Raw genomic sequence first — 24,117 nt, forward strand, 5'->3', positions numbered from 1 at the left:
ATTATTAATAATTTTTAATCTTTCTTATTTTTATTTTATCAACTTTATAAAATGAACATATATCCATGTTATGATAAAAACATTAATAAATATAATGATGAAGTTTAGAGCACTTGAAAAAAAGAATTATGTTGGAAGCACACAAAGAATTACATGTGGAGAATTTGCTACTACAAATAAAATAGTTCAGTAACTCATGGGAAAGAATAACTTGATTGTTATACCATTGCAAAGCCCTTAAGACCAAATCCCTCTCAGCCCATCAATTTCACATTGATTTCATCTTGACATGTAACATGCTCCTCAGTTCTACAATAAAAGAAACCATGCAATATCAATGGTGACTTCTGGAGGACACATATATTCATATGTTGATTGAAGATTAATTTCTCAGCAGGATGGCTCGTCATCGATATCCCGACTTCGGTGTGACATAGGTCAGATGACCTTAATGATTATTAAAGAAACCTACTTTGAGCTGGCTCTGGGTTTCTGGAGAATATGAGTTACTCTGAAGTCAAAACATAGAAGATGCTCTGGTTTAACAATATATTTCATTACCAAGCATCACAATCCAACTAAGAGATTAGCTAGTGGCCTGAAATGCCATGGAAGGCTACCATTTGTATGAAGTTGGTGATACCTGATGCTAAATATAAGAAAATCTTTCTGGATGGCAGTGTACTTACTACCTGTTGGCTTGACCTACATTCCATGAAATATCTACTTCCCCTGCCTTTTTCTTTTTCCTTTGCGCACAATGGCCCAGCAAAATTTTCAGTTGCATAGGACCTTTGGAGAAAACAGATTAAAAAGTTTATTTAATCAAATGATTCTCAGGGCTCCCTCTAGAGTTAGGCATGGTAACAGCTCTGAGCTGAAAGTTCAGTTTAAAAAGACTATAGATTCAGAGTAATAGAATGTAAAGACCACCATGACAAGAGAAGACTTAAAAGCCACCTTTTAATCAATTTAATGAAAACATTTACCTGGTCTAAAATACCTCACCCCTGCCATAGTTTTGCAAAAGACTGCTTTGGGCAGTCACAATTACCTCACTTTCTGACAACTACTTCCCTACCCAGAAAGGTCATTTCTATAATGTGTGAACTTACTCTGTCTCTGCCCAGAGGTTTTCCGGAGACACACAAGTCTACATAGGGCTTGAACTGACATCTTTCACCAGCATCATGCTTTCACCAGCTGGGCCCACCCACTGCATATGTGCCCACACGGACTTGCTGTCACACTGATATGGTTTTATTCTACGTTCTTTAATATAACATACAATTATCCTTCCAAGTTGGAGGCAAACAGCATTGAAACAGACAACTTACCTTCTGCATTTCCTGACTTTGTGTCTGTATCTCTAGACTCACATTACAGAGGTTACAGAGTTTGGTTTTTCCCTTCTTGGCACTTTGGTCTATAAATCATGCTATTTATATTTGTTTGCCCTTAATTGTCCAAAGGAAACTGTCCTTGTCACTGGAAAATCAAGATGAGTGGTCATCCAGTGGCAGAACCCCGGCAATCACAAATTGTCAGGGAAACAAAAACTAGCAACAAGATGAATGTACTGGAAGCAAGCGTAACCAAAGAGGTGGCAGTGAGCACGGGCCATTGCTTCAGCCACGCAGCCAGTGCCTCTGTGCATAAGTGCTCAGCAGGCTTCAAAGGAAGAGCTGGAAATAAGTTTATACCTAAAGCAAAATAGACTGTCAAGTCAACTGGAGGCCTGCAGAGGAGCAGGGGAGAGGTGGGTGGCAGGGAGTGGCAGGGGCTACTTGGCATTTGCTGCATCACATCCCAGCCTGTCTAGTCTCCTCGAGGAACACAGGCCTCTTGACCAGGAGCCAGTGGGGAAGGACCTCCTGGCTCACTTCTACCTGTCCTAGACTAAATGAAGGGGTCATGTATAAAAGAGGTGGGCTGACTCGGGGCTCAGGGATACATGTGACAAGCAAAAGCAGTGGTTCTTGTGCTCTTGTCACTAGTTCACCTACCAGAGGGGTGAACAGAGTTCCCCCTACTGCCCCCAAAATTGCAGCTGCCAGAATGTAACTTGTTTTGAAGCTGGAGCAACTTTGATGTTTTCTTAACACAGGCAGGTGCTTCATTAAAGCACCATGGAGTCTACCAGCTATGCTTTCCCTGGGGTGAGCTGGATGAGGTCCAAGACAAGATACCAGACACACACAGGCAAAATTAGGCAGGCAGGGAAGTCAACCTCATTATCTTCCCAAGACACAATTTTACCTGCTTAAGTTAATTGTCTTGTTTGTGCAAGGAGGGGAGCTGCTTCATCAAAGATGTTTTCAAGAGAGGTGTGTTGGTCCAGAGTCTGTGGTTTGCTGTCCACATCAGAGGCTCAGGGTCTATGTGGAGGCCTGAGGGCAACATCCTGCAGGGACATGACTTCCTCCAACGTAGGTGGAAGCAACAGAACAAATTCTGGTTCAGGGAAGGGAAAACTGTTGTTCCCAATCTACAGGTCACATAAAAATGATTCCTTTGGGAACTAGAATTTGTCCTATTAGAATTAGGATAATTTGACCTTCAGCTTGTTTAAAACCAAGAGACAGCAGTTTGGGGGGTCAGGGATGGAGGAAAGAAATGCTTTGAAGTCACTGACAGGCTTCCAGGATTTTAAGCTGTTTAGTATTTATAGGAAGAGTTGAGTCTCTTCAAAAATGTATGATTCCTAAAAAAGAAAAAAAAAAAGACACTGATGAACTTATCGACAAAACAGAAACAGACTCGCAGATATGGTAAACAATCTAATTACCGGAGAGGGGAAAGGGGGTGAAAAGGGATAAATAAGGAGTTTGACATTTGTGAATATTAACTAGTATATACAAAATAGATAAACAACAAACAAGGTCCTACTATATAGCACAGGGGGCTATATTCAATATCTTGTAGTAACCTATAATGAAAAAGAATATGAAAATGAATTAATGTATGTATATGTATGACTGAAACATTATACTGTACATCAGAAATAGATACACTGTAACTGTCTACACTTCAATGAAAAAATAATAAAGGAAAAAAAAGGAAGATGTATAATTCCATGCAACAATTCCTAGTTCATTCATTCATTTTTTTCAACACGTATTTTTTTCTATAAATACTGTGCTAGGCCCTAGGGATATGGTAACAAACAACACAAGTACGGTCCCTCCCCTTTTATAGTCTAACCAGTTAAACATGTAATAAAGTGTGATTTTTTTTTAAACGGAAGAGTATGTGCAGGGAGCAAAGCACACGTATGGATGAGAGGCCTAGTCTATCGAGCGGCATGTGGCGGCCTTCCCATAAAAGTGTATCACCAGGCACCCCGGGTTATGCTGCAGCAAATAACAACCCACGATCTCAGGGAATTAAAACAAAAATTTATTTCTTGCTAACCCTAGATGTCCACTGCAGTTTACCAGGGGCCCCTGCTAATCATGGGGACCCAGAGTCCCAGGTAATAGAACAGAAGTCACCTCCAATGGTAGTAAAGGCACAGCCACAGGAACAAAGCGAGCTCTGAGGGCCTGGCATTGGTATTCTGTATAGTCCACCTATACAGCACACATCACTCCTCTCCTTTTTCATTGGCCAAGATGAGTCACGTGGCCCCACCCCCCAAGAAGTGCCATCCTTCCAGGGGGTCAGTAATGACTTGCATAGCAAGTAACAACTCTGCCCAGCCATGAAAGCAGGGTCCCAGGTAGTCCCATGAAATGAAAGGAGAGGCTGGGGGCCTGAGGAAAAAATTCCAGATATATTATAAGGCACCAACATGTGTGGGCCACCTGATTTTTTTTCTGACATGTACTTCTTTTCTGTAGAGATAATTAATTAGATGTCTGCCACCAGACTAGACTGTAAGTTCCCAAATCCATACTTCCCAGCACAGTGCCTGGCACAAGACAGGTATCCAGTAGTGGTCTGGTAATAAGGAAAACAAGATTGCTTTCCGGATTGGATACAGTGGATAAGATCAGGAATATGCCTTGTTCCTTGTAGAGCTGTGACCACCTCTAGACCAAAACAGGACTTGCTTGAAGAATTTCCTAACCTGCCTCCACCTCACTCCCTCTCAGGGAGGAGTGACCCCGTCTCCCTTCTTTCCCCGACTATGCACTGCAGGTAAGTCCACAGGACCCCCAACGCCTCTCACCTGCATGTGTTTGTCTCTCATCCTGCCGGATATCAGGGGCAGTGTCCCATCTTATTTATCTGTGCACCAGTGTGTAGACCAGTTTCTGGTACACGGGAGGAGTTCAGTAAATATCTGCTGAGTAATTGAATGGATCTGAATGAAAAGGTATCAATAGAAGGGTGGATGGCCAGGCATGGAAGTGTGGGGAAATTAGGTAAGTTAGGCATTGTCTGCAGGAGGTCACGAGACTGAAACAAATGCCCTGTTTCAGTGCCAGGTATGTCTCCCCAGGAGAGGTGGACGCTGCAAGTTATCACAGCCTGGTTTGAACTGGATTTAAGCCACCCGAGTAACTTCCTCGCCTCTAATGAACCTGCTGTCCACTTACATGTACATTTATTCTGGTCTCTCCAACACACTGTGTTCTCTACTCTTCTTATTTGCCTAGACCCTGCCTTTCTACCCAAAGCCAATGCAGTCTTCACCACAACAGTATCCATTGTGCACTTGTGTAACACATGAACTTCATAAAATGATTTCACATCTCTCATGCCACCCTCCAGAAGGGCAACTTTTGTGGCGTCCACCCATGAAGAAAGATTTGTTGTCATGATTAATCAGAGGAAGAGAAAAAATGGCATGCTGTTTTTCACCTCTTTCAGATTTGATTTTGCAGAGCAGCTGAAATGCTGTTCAGTCACCTCTCTTTCCCAGCTCTACTGGCCTCAGTAACTGCCTGAAACAGCAGGGCTCCAGGCAAATATTCAGGCTTACAACCACAGAAATCTGACCAGAATGTCAATTTCCATGCCTTCAACGTGAACTGGGCCACTCCAGGTCTCAGGAATTGTACAATCTGCCAGGAGACCCGCCCCCATGGCAGCAAAAGCAGCCTGTTTGTCACCACAGTTGCTCAAGGAAGGGCTTGTGAGCTGCGATTTTTCACACCATTAATGCACTGCTTACACCAAGGAGCATGGCCAGCAATCCTGGGCCTTAACTAGAAGCTTTGGTGAGACGCCTGGAGACGACTTATCAAGGAGAAAGTGAAAGGTGATTACTGGGACTTTACTGGCTAACTCTGTGGGGGACCACCACTATTTATGTGTTTACCGGAGCCACGCTTCTGATTGTAATGGGGCCCCTGACACCCGCAGGGATTTTTGCATTGCTGCACTTCACTAGGACTAATAGGACGTCAGCATCAGCTTTCAATGTCTTTCCTGATGACCCGTGCACAATAGCTGCCTGTGCAGAGGCCCCAAGTAGCCATGACTACTTGCAAGTTTCCGGAAATGCTAGTCATTGGAGAACCTTATATGCCCTAAATTTCTATCATGAGCCCTGTGGTACTATTAGTGGTTAAGAGCATTCACTCCCTTTCCAGTGACACTGTCTGGATTCAAATCTCAGTTCCTCTAGTTTCTAATTGTAAGACGTCAGACAAGTTACCCTCTTAAAGCCTCAGATTCCTTCTCTGTAAAATAAGGATAATCATAGCAACTACTCATGATGAAGATTAAATGGGAAAACAAATGTACAATGGCAGGTACCATAGTTAATTTACAATGTGAGTTCCAGGTACAGAGCAAAGTGATTCATTTATACAGATACATACATTTTTTTTTCAGATTCTCTTCCATTATATGTTATTACAAGAAATTGAATCTAGTTTCCTGTACTATACAATAGGGCCTTGTTGTTTATCTATTTTATATATAGTAGTGTGTATCTGTTAATCCCAAACAACTAATGCTAGGGTTTCACAAGATAGTAGAAAGATGAATAGGTGGAAGTCACAGGAAAAGAGATTTCAGTAAGATGTCCCTCACCTAGTGTCAAGCACTGCCCTGGAAGAAAGGGCATGCCTTCAGTAAACACAGACTGAGGACCTACAATGCAAGGACTACTAGGCTCCAGGTAGACACGTTGTCTATCCCTGGGTGTGTTTAAGTGGGGGATGGGCAACCACTTGGTGAGGGCAGGAGCCAGCAGAATGCACCTTCCACTCCAGAAACACTAAGGCAGCCTCGCGGGCTACTCTCAGGGAGGGAGAGTGTTAACTCAATTCCTAGGCTGAATCATCAACCTGCACCCACCTGAATCGATGCAAAGTCACGTGTGGGCCCCTTCATTCTGGTAAGTGTCTATATTGATAAAGAAGGATAAAAGAGAAGGGGGAGGGGAGAACAGCAGGAAAATTGCATAATTGCCTCTTCCAAATTGCTTGAAAGTCTTACCTGAAGACACATACATCATAATTAAGGCCCTTGGGTTCCATTTAAGAAAATGCTGGAACAGCTCAATTGCTCTGTTCCCCGGCATTTTTGGAAGTTTTTTTTCTTTGCGGTTGCCATTATGATTTTACTGAGAAGTGCTCATCATTAGCACAGGCTCTTCAGCATCACAGTATGGAAGAGAAACCACCTCACTTCGAGCTTCCTCTTCCATTTATATCGATGCTTGAAAGGAGAGGTGGGTACAGAAAAGGGGGCAGGGGGCGGGCAGGGGTGCTGTGTAAATATCCGAGTCACAGTCATACAGTGAGCAGCACTTCCAGCCAGCAAAACCCTTTCCATCTGACAAGTTCCCAGCGCCCTCCCTGGAGGACGCAGAACCTGGGGAATGAGCAGCTGCTCGGTTGCGAAGGCAGGCTGACAGCCGCAGCAGACCATGCGGTTAGTGGGTGAGGATGTACCGGGGGAGAAAACTGGCAAAGAAAGGAGAAACTGAAAAAGGCTCACAGCTTACATTCTAAGCAGCAGCTCAACCCAGGAAGCATGCTACGATATGCTCCCAGATGTCTCCTTTGTGTTATTCCTCTCCAGCCAGGGTTCTCAAACTTACACATGCATGTGAATCACCTGGAAATCTTGTCGAAATGCAGATCCTGATTCAGCAGGTCCGGGTGAAGCCTGAGATTCTGCATCTCTACTAAGCTCCCACCCAGGTGAGGCTGACACTGGGTCGGTCTGCAGAGCACACTTTAAGTAGCCGCATACTGAATCAGGGGTCAGCAACCTCCTGCCTGAAAAGCCAGATCTGGCAGGTTACCTGCTTTTGTAAATGAAGTGTGATTGAAAGACCTTCGTGACCAGTCATTTACAGATGTCTAGAGTTGCTTTTGCACTGCAATGACAGAGGAGAGTAGGTACAACAGAGACCTCAGGGCCCATAAAACCTAAAAAATAGTTACTATCTGACCCTTTACAGGAAAATGGTCTGATGCTTGTCCAGGATGATACTAGTATTGAAACAAAGGGAAAAAAAGTGAAATGGTTCCTTAGGCTGAAGAAATTTATATTATGAATATCAACAAGTAAAAGTTCTTGCTTTGATAGCCAAAAAACGATCACTTTTATAGAGTCTTAGAAGAGATTTGTAATCTTGTCTGTAAAGAAATTGAAGGAGAAAAAAATTCTAGAATTACACAGTTTTAGGGGAAACACCCTGGTCCTTTAGAAATGGTCTGTAAGATTGAAAAGAAGAACCAGTGAAATCTTGTGTGTTGTCTGACGTCGACCACCAATTAGGTTCGGAAACACAAAAGTTTATGGAGCCATCTTAGATCAGTGAAAATAACATGCTTCTCCTCTTCACTACTTCATCATGTTTTTTTTAGCTGCTAAGAGAGTTCTTCTTTTTTAATGGGGAACCAAAAGCAACAATTCAGCCTTAATTTCACACGACACAGCATCTTTTCAAAATTCCTTTCATTTTCAAAATAACATTCGGTCTTCACAATAATCCTCCTCATAGGTAAACTCGTTCAGTTTGATGCAAAGAGCAGTGATGTAAAGTCTTCTCTCATTGAGTTCACCATCAGACAGTCGTAGAAATAAACATCAACACGGTGTAATAAATGCTAACAGAAAGGGACACAGGCTCAGTAGAGGCATGGGCTGCAGGGGCTGCCACCTCAGAATTCACCTTATAGTTCTTTAAATTGAGGGAGGGGCTTGTAAAGAATAAGAAGATTGTCACCACAAAAATGGTAACAGAACCAAAATACGAAAAGAAAGAAAAATGTCAATCGTAGTGTTATATAAAGAATGTTCTTATGAGGTAGAAAGTCTCCTCATGTTGGAAATAAGAAAATTCAGGCTCAGAAATAATGCAAATTAATTAGTTAAGGTGGAAATCATACTGAAGTCTTCTAACTCCAAACACTGGTTCTTTCTACTGCTGCATTAGCTTTTCAAAGATGATTTTTTTCAAGGATGATAATGTAATACAAGATTATAATGACAGTTATGATGATAATAATGACAAACATCTATATGTGTTTTCTATGTGCCAAACCCCATCTTCCAAAGAACTAGCACCAATAGATGGACGTTACATAGCAATAGATTTTAGCTCAATGTAATTAAAGTCTTTCAAGTCTTTGGAGCTGTCCAGCAAAAGAATAGGCTATATCATAAATGACGAGCTCTCTCTTTCTTTAAGGGAAAAGGACCTACACTGAGGCTGAATCCACAAGAGGTTTTGCAGCAGAGCCGGCTTTGTGTTAGCTGAGTCAGAATCCATGACTTCTAGAATCTCCTCCACCTCTATTTCCTCCCCCAAAATGCCAGTAAATTTCCCAAGGCCACACAGTTATTCAGTGGCTCAGCCAAAGCTAGAACCTACCTCTCCCAGTTCTCTTTCCTCGAGCGCTTTCTCCAGTGGGACTGTTAATATCAGACGTAAGTGGTGGGATGGTTGATGAAGAACCTAGCATTGTATTTCTAGAAGTGGAATGGAAGTTAGTATAGACAATAACACGTAAACAGTCACAATTCTTGGGGGAGGCTATAGCTCAGTGGTAGAGTGCATGATTAGCATGCATGAGGTCCTGGTTTCAAGCCCCAGTACCTCCATTAAATAAATACATAAATAACTCCCCGCTGCCCCCAAAAGAGTCATAATTCTCAGTGGAATTCTGTGAGGGCCTTATTGAGACCAATTTGAACAATTGAGAGATTTCCTCATTCCTTCAGTCATTAAGATACCGTTCTCCAATTACATTTTTGTCTCAGTTAGAGGTGTTCTTGAGTCTTATTTCACAAAGCACTCAAATAGCATGCATTGTGCTTGGGCCATATTTGACAGCTACTTCTTTTTTCTAATTCAGATACCGTTAAACACAGCTTCCTATATCACAGTAATTTAGCTATAGAATATGTATGAGGAAGCTGAGTGAGCATGAAACAAGACACAGCGAAACCCCAGGGAATGATGTGGTCTTCTATTTTACAGCATATTGTAATATTTTATAATATCATGGGTATAGTCACATGTTTTCTTTATGTAACGACCTAGCAACCCAAGCCGCTATCCATGTAATTCAAAAAGCACTTCAGAAACAGACTCACAGACGTAGAAAACAAACATGATTACCAAACGAGGAAGGGAGGGATAAATTAGGAGTTTGGGATTTGCAGATACTAACAAGTACATATAAAATAGATAAACGACGTTCTACTGTATAGCACAGGGAACTGTATTCAGTATCTTATAATAACCTATATGAAAAAGAATATAAAAAGGAATATATATGTATATAACTGAATCACTATGCTGTACACCAGAAACTAACACAACATTGTAAATCAACTATACATTGATAAAAACACACACACTCACACCTGTTTACCATTTGTAACCTAAGGTTGATTACTGATAGAAGCAGCCCTCAAAAATCATCAGAAGTATTTTGTGAGAACGAATTGCTAAATGAGTGTATTGTATATTTTGTCATTATTTTAAAAAAAAAAAAGCACTCATTGCAGATCCCAACTCTAAGCCTAGTTCCCCACCAGGCACATGAGTAAAAGAAAAGTATCCTACGATGAATTTGGTTTTGTAATCTCAAGAGGTTTTACACTCATGGAGATTTGCAAGCACGCAACCAAGTGCTAGAGAAAAACGCAGCAGCTTCTGAAACAGAGGGCCGGAAGACGTGGACTAGATAACAAGTACCACAGAAGGGGATATAGTATTGAATGGGAATTTTAATACCATTAATTTTCATGTTTCCAGCATGTCATAGGTTGACAAGACTACACCTGATGATCGATTCATTTATTCTCTCTCGACAGCCGTCCATATGTGCCTTTGTCACTGCACATGATCGGCATACGAGAACCACGTCCATCTGAATGAGATTAGCTGATCTACTGCGGCTATATTATGATTTCAGTCCTCATTTCCTGTAATGCTTCTATAATGCAAAACCTAATGATTTTCTTTTCTTTAACCTGCATCGTCTCCAGAGGTGGTGCATCGGATTCAGTCTCCGAAGTAAGGTAAACAGTGTGGTTTGGAGGTCAGCGCAGCAGGTTAGAAAGCAATTCGAGCAGCTGTGCAGCCAAAGTGCTTAAGATTCTTTTGAAACTGACTTTAGTTTTTAGTGCCAGAAAAAATGAAGTCAAAGGTAGTGGTAATCCTCACCCATATGCTAAATAGAGATTTTCATAAATTAGTCAAACGCAGCTCGAAGGGCTGGTTTATCTTGAGGTCAATCTCCAATGAGAAATTAATGTTTAATTAATTTCAGTCAAGTTAAGAGGTGGCAGATAGGCTCCTTTTCTTTTTGTTTAATTAGAATCAAATTACAAAGGGAGCATTCATTCATTCCTTTACTCACAGAGCAAATATTTGTTTAACTATCTGAAGTCCTTTTTTGAAACTAAAGCAAAATTCACTAGCAAGCTCCATGTTGCATTAACTTTAATTTTAAATATTTACCCAATTCCCCAGTGACAGCATCCTTGACTTGAGTATTTGAGGAAATTTACATCAAAAATATTTGCCACCTGTAACCACTTCCTTTTTGGCAACAATGCCAAGTCGGTGCTTTTGGAATTCTAAATGACTTTGACATAATGAAGCAGCATTATAGATTACTTTAATCTTTGGGCTGGAAAACATTCACCAACTAATAAGTGGGCTTTGTCCTTAAACTGGTAATTGAATCCTCATCATGGCATACATTATTTTTCTGAGATCAGTGGCTCTCAGCCTTACCTGTACATTGGAATCACCGGGGAAACTTAAAAACCTACTGATACCTCCTGTTTCCTCCTGGAGGCACTGATTTAATTGGCCTGGGGTCCACCCAGGTTTTAAGTACCCTATATGTTTCAAACGCGCAGCCCAGGTGGAGAACCACCACTCTATGATTCAACAATCCTCAGGGCTACTGGTCAAGTTCAAAATCCCTAACGTGGTTGTCAGTGCGCTCAGAGATCTGACCTTTGCTTCCATCTCACTCCCTCTTCCTAGTCCCTCAGCAGCACTTTTCAAGTGGCCAGTCTTCCAACCTCCATTCAGTTCTGATGCTGGATAAGCATCATGTTCCTTTGCTGGAACACTCTTCCCCTACCTCTTCACCTGGCCACTGTCTACCATCTTTAGTTGGGGTTGAAGTGTCACGTCCTTCAGGAGAATGTTTTTGACCCTCCCGCTTGACTCTCATCCTAAAACAGATTTCCCGGCCACGTCTAACACCTTACTTGTTCATTATGGAAACTGGAGAGGCATCAAGGACCAGAATCTTGTCTTCCTCATTTTCCGCTGCATCTCCGGTACCCAGCATGGTGTCTGGTACATAATGGGAGCTCAGTAACTATTTGTTAGTGAATCATCAGGATCCAGTCAGGAATAAGAAAGCACACCTGAAATTTGAACAGGAAAAAATATATATATAAAAAATTTTTAATGAGTGAAAAGCGATTAACTATTAAATGGGCTAAAGAGGATTCCCAGCAGATGTTGGGGGGCAATTACACCCCTAGGTGAAAGAGAGTATCCAAGAAAGAAACTAAAAACTTGGAAGAGCACTGATCACTCTTGAGGTTGAGACCTGGACCTTGTGAGTCCAACTGCAACCTGCTGAACGGCAGAAAACTTGACTGGGTGTTGTGGGCCGGAGCTGATCTGCAGGTGCTCATGCACTGGGGTGTTGTGAAGTTCACTGGGTGCCAGGAGGTGAAGCTGGTTTACTGGAATCTGCCCACTGGAGCACCAAGAGATTGTGCTTGGCTTGCAGGAAGACTTCTACTGAGATGATGGAGAGTCTCACTGGACATTAAAAGCCACTGGGCCACCCAACTACCCCTAGCAGCTGGGACAGCTGAAGGAAGAAGAAAAAAACATCCAGGAAAAGCCTCTTTTTTGGCAATGGTTGCATTGTCTCTTGAGCCCCCTCTATTGACAAAACCTAACATTGCACCAGCTCTCATAGGTCGTTACAGTGTCCACCCCTGATCACAAATCACAAACAGCAGCAGATTTGGAGCAGGGAGACAACGATTGATAACTAGCACTGTTGTTTATAAGTAGACACAGAGATACATATGTACATGCATAGAAATATAAAGATATAAATAAATACCTCCAGGGAAAACAAAGAAAATATGAATCCCTTCACAAAGGTAAGAACCAACAGTACACTCAAAAGAAAAGATGAAAGCTTAACATTTACTTTCTCCTATTACATTTCTTACTACTCCTTTTTTTTCTATTCACAGTTCAAAGCCCAAGCCATATTGATGATTGCCATCTCATCCGCCCCTATTAGAGCTGTACTTCTCTCACCACAGATCAGAAAAGCCATGTAACTTGGACAAAGGCAAATCTTAGACTAGAAATTTGGTGGTTTTGTTTATCTGCAAGATGTTCGTTAAATCCCTTCAATTCCGCTTTTCAGGAGCTCTGGTAGCTATTTGCAAGCAATGAGGAAGTATAAACCAGAGAAAATAAATAGACCAGGATACCGCTTGTCATACTTTCGTATCATTAAGGATGTCTGAGTGCCAAATGAAAGCTTTGATGCAAAAATTAGAGCACAGGACTGCAAGATGCTTTTGATCCTTCATCAGTGCTTGTAACTTCTGTGGAGCATCAACTGTGGCAAAGAATCATTAGTCTTCTGCTATATTTAAACTTCTGCTTTATTTAATAGGCAAATAGTGAAAATAAAATGCATGTAGCAGGAAGATGCTCTTTAGCTGGTGTCGGGGACTGAATAAATAACCATCAATTCTAGCCTATCCTTCCTTACAATCAAGTACTTGACTCAGAATCGAGCGAATTTCTGAAAGCAATTAAATTTACTTAAAGATACTTATTTCTAGGGGTACAATTAATAGCACACCCCTTTTGGAAATCTTTCTAAAGAACAATTAAACAATATGCATAAATAAGGAAATAATCTGATATATGGAAAAAGTTTTATTCAAAAGATAATCTGTTATGCAATATTTATAAGCTACTCCCTTCGCAGCAAAGAAACCAAATGACTAGTAATAGGAGAACGGCGGTACCATCTCATGACAGACAGTCACGCAGACATTAAGAATGTTATGTATATAAAATAGATAAACAATAAGTTTATATTGCATAGCACAGGGAACTATATTCACTATCTTGTAGTAACCTATAATGAAAAAGAATATGAAAACGAATATATGTATATTCATGTATGGCTGAAGCATTGTGCTGTACACCAGAAAGTGACACAACATTGTAAACGGACTATACTTCAATTAAAAAAGAAAAAAAAACGAGTATACATACGTTCATGTATGACTGAAACATTATGCTGTACACCAGATACTGACACAACATTGTAAACTGACTATACCTCAATTTAAAAAAAGAAAGAGAATGTAATGTAAATTTACTATATATATTTACTTGTTTGTGTGTATGCTGCTCCCACTAGAATGCAATCTATATTCTATAGGTTCTATAAGAATTGGGATTTTTCTATCTTCAGCAGATGGAAAAGTTCCTAGTACATAGTATATTTTAATAAACTGTTGAATTTTTTTAAAGTATGTTATGTAATTTTTTAAAAGAATGTTATGTAAAAAACTTTAAAACAACACAAGGAAATGATTATTTTATAATAATCTTGTGTTGAATGAGAAAAGATGGATACAAAATCATGTCCCATCACAAATAAAGGGTTCATGGGAGAAAGCCTGGAAGGTTAGGATAATTTTCCAGAAATAGAGATACCAGATAAATGATGATGTAAATTAAAAATGTTGGTAGATTATCAAACTGTCTTCCAAAAGCGTGTGTACCACCTTTACTTTTCCACCAACACTTCATTTTCCGTACTTTCTACCTGTTCTATAATGTGCACACATAACATTTATACTGGGAAAAATAGCTTTTCGATTTTGCTTTAAAGCTTTCGGAGTCCAGACTTAGAGATAGCACCAATACTTAAATAAATTGAATGAGAACAGTATAATTGTCTACTTCGTTCATAGCTCCCATTTTTCCTGAGAGGAAAAGATCGTGCTTGGGACATCAAGCTGTGTAAAATTCATCCAATCACCACATTTAGTTGAGCAAAATATGTACAGATTGCTAAATGAGAAGCTGTGGGGTACAGAAAAACCAGAACTGAATTCTACTCTTAAATAACTTATAGTTTCATACACATTAATAGCTAAGAAACTAGGTAGATAAGTGTCAGCAGGGAGGTAAGGAGCCTACAGGGGTTCACTGTGATGTGGAAAGTGTCCGGATGGGCAGTGGGGAGTAGCCAACCTGGAGGGGACCCTAGAAAAATCTCTTGCTTGAAATGCAAAGGAAATCGTGGCAGAGCCTGAAGGCCGCCATTCTACGTTCTCACCTGTTTTTGAAAATGATAATCCTCCCTCCGGTGACACTCAAAGTCTGCACTACTTTCCACCACCCACCTTTCAATCAGAGGATTACACAGAACTTCATACGATTACATCTACTGAACAGCTCCAGCTTCCAGATAGGATACTTGATTCTAGGAATAAACATTAAATACAAAGATAAGATTTTAAAAAACAGTGTTCCTAATCTTTAGGTGTTTACATTTACCCTCTAGTAAAAGAAATATCCAAATAATCTGAAATCAAAACTCAGTCTGAGTAAATATCTAAGAGTGAAATAGCTGAATCATATGGTAGATGTCTGTTTAACATTTTAAGAAACATCCAAACTGTTTTCTAATATCTGTGCCATGATACCTTGTTTTGATTTAAATTTTCTCCAGTGACCAACGATGCTGAGTATCTTTTCATGTGCTTTTCCCATGTGCTTCTTTGTCATCTCCATATCTTATTTTGTGAAGTGTCTGTTCAAATCTTTTTTCCCATTTCCTTATTGATTTATTTCCCTATTACTGAGTTTTAAGGGTTCTTTATATATTCTGGATAAAAGTCTTTTTTTCAGATATATGCTTTGCAATTATTTTCTTCACATCCATGGCTTGTCTTACCATTCTTTTAACTTGTACGTGAATGTTCACAGCAGCTTTATTTGTAATAAAATAGAAACAGTACAAATGTCCATTAACAGGTGAATGGATAAACAAATTGTGGCATGTCCATACAATGGAATATTACTCAGCAATAAAAGTTAACAAACCATGAATATACAAGACATTGACAAATCTCAAAAAAATTATGCTGAGTGAAATAAGCCAAATTTTAAACATAATAATCCATGGGGAATGATTCTATTTATATAAAACTCTCAAAAATTCCAACTAGTCAACAGTGACTGAAAGCAGAACAGTGGCCACTTGGGGAGGCCAGGGGTGGGCGAGGGGCAGGGAGGGACTGGCAGGAGAGATTACCACGGAGCATAAGGAAACTTTTGGAAGAGATGGATATGTTGACTAACGTAATTGTGGAGTTGGTTTTACAGATTATTCATATGCCAAAACTTACCAGGTTGTACAAGTATGTATGTCCATTATATCTCAATAACGATTAAAAATGCAATTTGGGAAATGTGACAGTATCATCATCACAAGTTGCTGTAGAAGCTCAGAGAAAGGGCATCTATTCTCAACTCATGGTCAGAGGAGGCTTGCTGAAAGAAGGACACCCAAGCTGAGCCCTGAAGAAATGAGAGGGACAGAGAGATCGTGCATGCCATCCCTTCCCATCCTGAGCTCCAACAGAACTTACCTTTGCTCATAGCATCCTGTCCCCTTCACTCTACCTGTCACCTCGTAATCATTTCCAACATGGTACTCTATGCAGGGAACGCTCATCTAGTGGTGGGATGAGAAGTGACATGTATTTGCCATCCCTGGAATAGGAGTTATTCTGTTAAAGAAGGAATGCAAGGATTTGAGAATATTTGGTTTCAGTTCTGGCCCTCCTCTCATCACAAAACCATCACAGGCTCACAATTGCTTCTAGAGGGGGCCTCTTCACAGATAGGTTGGACTTATGTGGTTGGACTTCCTGGAGAAGCCTCAGGCTCCCACAAGTCACTGCTGGAGACTGCTTTTAGGGGTAGGGAAGCAAGACGAGGCAGGAGAGCAGCTGAGCCAAGACCAGCCTCATACCAGCCTCGCCCCACGGGAACTTGGGAACAAAAACTGCCCAGCAAAGTTCCTCTTACCTTTTGTATCCTGGGTTAACCAGGCACTGGCTAAGAGCCAAGGGCTGTGGGGTGGGGGGGGGTGTCTGGAGGGACGTGGGTCTGGAAGGGCAGTAACTTTCCCAGCAAGGTGGCGGAAGTGAGAAGGGGGTCTGGGACCTGTTAGCAGCCAACACTGAGGGCAGCTAGGGGCTGGGGACCACCTGGAAAGGGAGGTCTGGGCTGGACACCAAGCTTTTCCCATAGCAACTCACTCTCTTCCCATTATTCTCATATTCTCATCATTATACTTTAAAACAGGGATCCTACATTTAAATGCCTATAGGAAGAGGCATGGAAATGAATGAGATGGCTGTAGGTACAGAGAAGTCTTTCTCTACTCTAAGAAAAAAAATACACTGCAATAATAAATAAGGCTTGGGTGATCTTGGAATCGGGGAGAGAGCAGGCGGAGGGAGAGGCTGGCTGGCTGGCTGGAGCACAAACTTCAGCTCTGCAGTTTGTTTTTGTGTAGGAGTATGAACCCTGGATTGGTAGGTCTTCCAAATGTCTAAGAAAAGCCAACAGTCTTAATTTTAATGTATAAGTTCCCCAATTTCTGACTGTTGATTCCAATTAAGAAAAATAATAATCATCTAAAAAAAAACACTGTTTGCAGGTCAGAGTTGACCCATGGGTAACCAATATGCAATCTCAACTTCAAGAAAATAATAAAAACATAGTTAGTCTCCACAAGACTCGTCCACATTTTTGGAGCCCAAAATTAATAAGGCAGTAACAAACAGGCATCCTTATTCCACTGTGTTATAGAAATCTAAAATTCAAATATAATACGGAATATACAATGGAGACAAAATATTAGGAAACAACCCAATGTATACCAGCAACCACCTGCTCATGCAAGGGAAATTCACAGAGCCCTGCAAGCCATAACTTTCTGGTGGGATATGAGACCTCTGGGAGACTCTAATTAAAGCCATAGACCCTCTTTTCAGAAACATGCACCTAATACATGGACACGCACACACAGAAATTCGCATGCAATTCCTGAGGGTCTGTGGACCCTCTGAAGCTCCTGGGTGAATCCCAATTAAGAGGTCCTGATGTGAGGCACAGAGGAGTAAGACAGAAAAGATGGATAAAGAGGCATTGCACAGAGGAAAGGAATTGCAGTGTCTTCCACTTCTCACAGAGAGAGGAGGGAACAGCTGGTTTCAAAAAGTTTCCAGGAATGTGAACCCCCAACCCCACCCCCCGAAGACATGTCACAAACGGCCAAGATGCTAAGGAAGGAGGATGCTAAATCGCCGCAGGTGACATGCTCACTGGGGAGGCCTGGGGAGGATGACTCCAAAGAAGCCCAGCCTGCCAACCTCACAAGGGAGCCAAGGAAGGACAGTCCAGGCTGGGCTTCAGTAGTGTGGGGAGTTCCGCTTCCTTGTGAAGTTGCTGATTTAAGGCTCATTTCATTTCCAAAAGTGCAGGAAGTCCGCTTAAACTCTTTATTAAGACACACTGTCAGGAGTGAGGCGAGAGGAAGGTCGGCCAGCCCCAGCCACGTCTGTGATGAGATACTACCCAGGTCGTCCTGGCCACCCTGCAGGAGTCACTAGTGGGTACAGAACAAAGGGTGCCACTAAGCCCGGTTCCAAAATTTAGAGCCTGTGAGCACCTTCCCTGGAGGCGGAGCAGCGAAGCACATCTCATGCAGACTCTCCCACTCACTGGCTGTGACTCTTGATTTTTCTGTGCCTCGATTTTCTACTCTGTAAAATGCAGCTGCAGGGACCACAGAACAACAAGTGTTTATTCAGTGGAAGGCATAGAGCCCTGGGGAAAAAAAAAAAAAAATATATATATATATATATATATATATATGGGAATGTGCCAGGGCTTGGATGAATCCGAGGGGATTGCAGTGGTGTCACCTGGCGACTCCACAAACAGGTTGCGGCCAGCGATGCCGAAAGGGGCATCCTCTTGGGTCAGGTTATCTCACACCACTCCCTCCCCTTTAACCGTGTGATGTAAAGCCCCCCCTTCTCTTATTTTAGAGAAACAGAGTCTCATCACTATTTGCTGTGTCCTCATTCAGACCTGAACATACAGATTTCCTCGGGCTCTCTAATTGCGGAAGCAATTTTAAACTCTGTCAACAGTGGCCTTATTAACCAGATGGTGTTAATTTGCATAGTTCTCTATTTGACTTCGCTGTTTCCTTTGCATTCAACAGGAGCTGATTCCTTATTCCAAATCTTACCGTGGTCCGCTTTGAGACACTCTCTACCAGCGACAACCTGTGTGGTATGTAGATGAGCTCTGGAGATGAACTGAAATCCCTCGGGAGGTGGAATAATGTGGTGAAAGAAGCCCACATCCCACGCATCTGCCTGCATCCAGAGGGCCGGAGCCATTAAGCAGCACGCAGTTCACACTGTGTTTCAATATTGCTCTCCTGCTAGATTGCCTCCCAGTAAACACAACTCCTGACAGTCACCTGTAATAGATTACCCTGCTTCATCCAGCAGCTTGTATTGTTTTTATATATAATGAAACTGAGAACTTGATTCTTAGCAACCTCCCAGGTCTCTTGGAGGCTATTTTGTCAAATTAAAGTTTTTCTCCTATTAAAAAACAAAAAACAAAAAACCATTTTCTCCCCAAGTACAAGAGTTTGAAACAAGCCCATCTTGGTGACTGACTGGGAGGCACTGGGCTACATGTGTTCTGACTGCTTAATGAGGAAGTGAGGATAAGCTAACATTTCTTGAGCACCTATCAGGTATAAGTCCCCGTCCCAGGAGCTTTATATACATACGTGATCTTGTCCATTTGTATTCGCATAGCCAGCCTCAGAGAAAGGTGCGGCCATCAACTCCACACAGCACAATGGAAGTGGCACCTGTCATTGAGCTAGTTAGAAAGAGCAGAAGTTTAGGGGCCGGCTGAAACCTTTGCTCTACCTCTAACTCACTATGTGACCTAAGGGTGAGCGTCAGTTTCCTCACGCCTGATATGGAAAAGTGAAATACGCATTGTGGTAGTGTTCTTTGCCGAATGAAGGCAGAAGCACATTGTCTGGCCATATAGTTCTTTCTCAAAGCTCTCTCTTGCTAGAACTCACGGGCTGTGTGTGTGCACACGTAGTATGTGCGTGTTTGAAATCACCGTGCAGGAAATCCTCATTCATGACTGGCCCAACACATAAGACCTAGGCAGGTTCTTCTCTGAGTAATTTTCTTTCTCTGTCTCCAGTTTGGAGCACACAGTTCTCTCCTCCCTCATCCATATTCCTACCCTGCCCTTTTCTCTCTCCTCATCTCTGGTTCTATTTCCCCCCTTTCCCCACCAAATGCTTCCTCCTTCCCGACAAAGATGCTTTGGGGACAAAGAATCCCCCCAGTTGGAGACTCTGTGCCCAAGGTACCTTGTGGCCTCTACAGTACAGAGCCTGAAGGACCTCCTGCCATCATGACCCACACGAGAGACAGGTGGGCCCTGTGGAAGGCTGGACCACCGTTACATACGCTGACTTCCAACAAAAGGCTTGGTAGCATCTTTGTTTCTCTGAAACCACTTCATCACATGCGTATAATCGTCCATTTAAGAATGGACCCTACTGATTTGAGATGAAGGTGTCCTAGCTCCATGATCCCTTCTGGTCCATTCAAAGACCATGAAGACCAGGGAAGTACTGGCACCCAGAGGGCAACCAATAATCACACACATGACATCTTCCGGTTCCACTCAATTACTGCCTGCACCTTGTTTCTCTGCGTATCGACATGCAATTTTCCATGCCTGTTTTCCTTGCTTGGTCTTTGTCTACTTATTGGCTGGAAAATCGATGTCTGCACTCTATTCTTGCACCTCATGAATCTGAGAAAATTGAGGGAACGAACACTTCTGTGGCACAATTCCCTTAAAAGCTGAAGGGTCTAGTTGCAATCAAAGCACACTGTTTACCAAGGCCTTGTTTCTGTTTCTCTCAAATGTAACAGTAGCAGTGATGGGGAACATAGGTGGAGTGGTTTCTGTGTGTTAGACACTGGGCTAAGTCATTTTCACAACCACCCTGAGAGGCTGAGAACATGACCCTTCTGCTGTAGGTGAGGAAATTGAGATTAAGCCACCTTGTCAAAAACAAATCTAAATTGAAAGGGAATGAAATATCTTCTAAGGAAAGATCATGGGGCCTCAGACCAGATAATCCTGATTAAATTCCAGGCACCCACCAACTGAATACCCAAGGAAAGTTGCTTCACCTTGAGAAGCCTCATTTTTCTCATCTCTAAAATGGGAATAATAAATCCTATTTTCACAAAGATTATTATAGGCGTCATCGTGGGAGTAAATAAGCTAACATATGGAATAGAATCTGGACCAGAATAAAACCTCTGCAAGTGTTTATACCCTTCCCTCTCTTAAGATTGCCATGAGCACACACCGAGAATATGACATGCAACATACATACACATATATAATTAGACATTTTGGCTATGTTATCACATAATCCAGCCAACTGGCCTTCCAAATCAATGCTCATGGCAGTGTGCTATTCAATTTTTAAAATTGTATTTATTACCCAGACACCCTCTAGAGCCATTCCAGTCTCATGGAAATCTAACTCAGTTCACAGACCATTGGCCCAAGTAATCATTAAAAGCTAATAAGAGTGTGTTTCTTCAGTTCTGTTGTCACGCACGAGTACTACATCTTTGCACTACAAATCTCCTTGCCACAATTTTTTCTAACTCATTACAGATTTCTGCAGTGGACCTTTAACTTACTTCTCTGGTGATTTTTTGTTGAAGAGTGAGAGTGAGTCAACTCCAATAACCCATCTCCCCTGCAGTGACTCTGCTGGTCTGTGTGAGCCATGCCCACACCACACGCCCACACCACACGTGTCCTGCACTGAGGTGTTACCCGGGCTGAATCTGTATGTCCCAGGCAAACTCACACACTTGAAAATAACGAATTAAAATAGGAATGCTGACACTGCCTTAACTCAAAGAGCACAAATGCAGGGCTGTAATTTTCTATGCTACTTAATCTCCTGATACAAAAACCTCTGTTGCTCAGGGGAATTCTTCATCCAGTCCAGAAGAAAAAAAAAATATTCTCTCAAGGATGTAATAACTTAACCAACCAAATTAGCATGTAGTCGGATTTTGTGGTTCTTATCAACCACATTAGCCCCAAGGTGCTCCAAGGCTAATATCTTTAGTTGTGCTGTTTTTTGCTTGCTGTCTCCAGACCACTAACCTTATTTCTCTATGGGGGAATCAAAAGCTCTGTTCTTTGCAAATCTGCCTCTGATTTCCGTTCTCTTTGGTGGAGCTAAACCTTTGGTTTCCAAGGTCAAATGAGCTGAGCCCCTTCCAGAGGAGCTTACTTCTGACTGACACGATAAGGGGCTACTCTTCTTAGCAGACGCTTGCATGGGTATCATTAAAACACTTGGTCGTTTGAAACGGAACTTTCTTCTCCAAGCCATTTTGGGGGCCTCTGAAGAGACACGTGGAGCGGCAGCGCCACCTGCTGGGTTCTCCAGCTCATATTTTGCAGCCGTGTTGTCTCTGGGTCTCTGCTTTTGCATCAGAGAATGAAGCCTGCTCACTTTGGGACTCTGTCACCTACATGAAGGTCAAAATCTGGGATATCTTTAACACCCTTTTTTTTAGCCCCCTGCATAACAAGATACTTTATCTTTAGGGCCTAAATTTTGTGATACAGGGGGCAAAGGAAAAGTCAAAATTGGAAATACACGAAATGCTTCTCCTGATGGCATCTTCTCCAACATCCCCTGTGGATGTTCCTGTACAACCTGATGTGTGTCATGTTGGCTGATCAGGGGCCTATTTGCATAGTTGACACCGTGGCATATGGTCAGCTTCTCTTCTGCATCAGAGTGGGAAAACAACAGTGCTATAAGTGGTTTTTACCCAATTCAGGAAAGTCTGCTTTACCTTAAGTTGCAGATAAGCTGCCTAATAAATAAAATATCATGAAAAAAAATGCCTCAAAATAGGAAATGCATGTGATTCAATGGATGGCTTAGTGATCAACTGGACCAGTTGGCTGATGTTGCTTGGGGGGCCAAGGTCACGAATCTAACCCCAAGGGCATGTTTGGAAGAGCTCTGTTCCACAGGGATAAAGCACTGGCATTTATGGATGCAGGGTGCCTTCAGGTACATATGCTGTCCCATTTCATCCCACCAACTAAACAATGAGGTAGGCCTCGTCACCTCCATTTACAGATGAGGAAACTGAGGCTCTGGAGATGAAGCCCTTGCCCAAGGGAGTGAGCTAGCAAGTGGTACTCCAGGAATACAGTCCATATCTGTCTGGATTCACACCTTGTGTTCTCAACAGCACAAAGATGCCGTTATTCCTGGCCAGCTATCTTGACAATAGGTCCCCCTGGTGGCAAGAGGAGTCACCAGAGGAGGGCTGAAGCATGTTTCAAAAGCCTTGTCTAATTTTGCAGAAACAACTCTATGGACCTGATCCCAGATAATAAATAATATCACCTTCAACAATAACAGGAAAAAAAGAAAAACATTAAATATCAGCTACAGCAAAGGGAAGTTATAATGTGCCTTCCCCAGAGGAAAAAATGACAATGCATTCCAAAACCCACAACGAGGCCGTTTGGCCCCACCTACCTCTCACTCAGGGGACCACACTGTATGATTTTCATGTCCAGAAAAAATCAAGAAAAAGATTTTCCACTTCTCAAGGATTTGAAGGGACTTACTGCTCTCCAAGACTATAAGTCAATGATTCCTTGCAGACTATATATAAACCCACTTGGAAATCAGAATTGTTCCCATCACTATACTGAAACAGTGCTTTGAAAATCACCAGGACCGTCAGCTGTCAAATACAATGGTCAGGTCTCTGTCCCCAGCAGCTCAGAGAGGAGAAACGATCCCCAAGTCACAGTGATTAGACCAGAACCAGGTTTCCCCTCCCCTGTCTCCTGAGGCCGTGCACTCTCCATGACAGCAGGCTGGCTTTTGGATACTTCACTGCACCTTCTCTGTTACATCTTAGGTATCTCTTATAGCTTTTTATATTACAAATTAATACATGTAAAAATGTTAAAATCCCACACAATAAAGGATGAAGACAAACATAAAACCACCCGTAATCCCACCGTGTTAACATTTTGGTGTATTTCCTTTCCATGTGTGTTGGGAAGGCGGGGGGAGAGTGTGTTCTATTTTTCTATTTGGGATTTTCCACATCTAGGTATTTGTATTCTGAACATATACATATATACATATTCATATGATATATATCATTATCATGCATCTCAACATGGAGCAAATGTTTCAACATGGAGGAAATGTTTTCATCTTAACAGCTAACATGACAATTCATGTCAAGGAAATGAGAGACTTGAGATAGAAATAAAACTTAGCTAAGTGCTTGGGCAGAAGTAAGCCCCCACCTCTCCCTACTCCAACTAAGAACTAAGGGTTAGCTGGCGCCAAGGCTTAGAGGAGGAAGGGGAATGTAAAATAGAAGGAAGAACGTGGAGCCTCTGAGGGCAGTTCAGGAGGTAGGTAA

General features: G+C 42.0%; 1 long non-coding RNA gene across 2 annotated transcripts in view; it reads right to left on the bottom strand.

The window, feature by feature from the left end:
- Positions 1-15,742: 15,742 nt before the first annotated feature.
- The window catches only part of LOC116152588 (uncharacterized), a 120,840-nt gene continuing 112,465 nt past the window's right edge, over positions 15,743-24,117 (bottom strand). The window contains exons 7-9 of one of the 2 annotated variants that reach the window (XR_010382621.1): positions 19,353-19,447; positions 16,148-16,254; positions 15,743-16,042 (exon numbers count right to left, since the gene is read on the bottom strand). This is a non-coding gene — a long non-coding RNA (uncharacterized LOC116152588). Of the gene's footprint in view, positions 16,255-19,352; positions 19,448-24,117 lie in introns of both variants that reach the window. The other variant, XR_004136115.2, reaches the window with a different exon arrangement.

This window comes from Camelus dromedarius, chromosome 10 (genome assembly GCF_036321535.1).
Source record: "Camelus dromedarius isolate mCamDro1 chromosome 10, mCamDro1.pat, whole genome shotgun sequence".
Lineage (NCBI taxonomy): Eukaryota > Metazoa > Chordata > Mammalia > Artiodactyla > Camelidae > Camelus > Camelus dromedarius.